Here is a 493-nt window from a genome sequence, read left to right on the forward strand (position 1 = left end):
TGCTCTTATATTCCTGGCTAATGCCCATTTATGATACCGGTATACCCAGTAATAGAGTGGAAATATTTCTTAATTTTTTTCTGCAATTATATTTTAATTACCAATGTTTTCTGGAGTTTAAATATTAAAATCCAAACTAGCAATGTACCCTTTTACTTTAAGAGACAAATCAATGAATACCAAATCAATAGATACCAATGTCAAATTCATACTGTGGTTTAAACAGTTTACTCATACTTTCTCAAAAAGCACATTAGTAAAAGCAAAGTAAAAATTAATACTCCAAAACCATTTGATCATGTCCCTCATTTTCTGTTTTCTGAGTGTCACTATCTTTTCTAATGCTGGCCTTACCTGGATTCTTAACTTTTTTCAAATATTTTTCTCTGATTGGAACTAGGTCATTAAATACCCTCTAGCACAGCACTTCTGTGGCTGTATAAGAAATATATTCAATGGCTAATTCCTGTGCTTCCTGCTAAGGTCACATTCA

This window comes from Galeopterus variegatus, unplaced genomic scaffold (assembly GCF_000696425.1).
Source record: "Galeopterus variegatus unplaced genomic scaffold, G_variegatus-3.0.2 Scaffold46127, whole genome shotgun sequence".
Taxonomy (NCBI): Eukaryota; Metazoa; Chordata; class Mammalia; order Dermoptera; family Cynocephalidae; genus Galeopterus; species Galeopterus variegatus.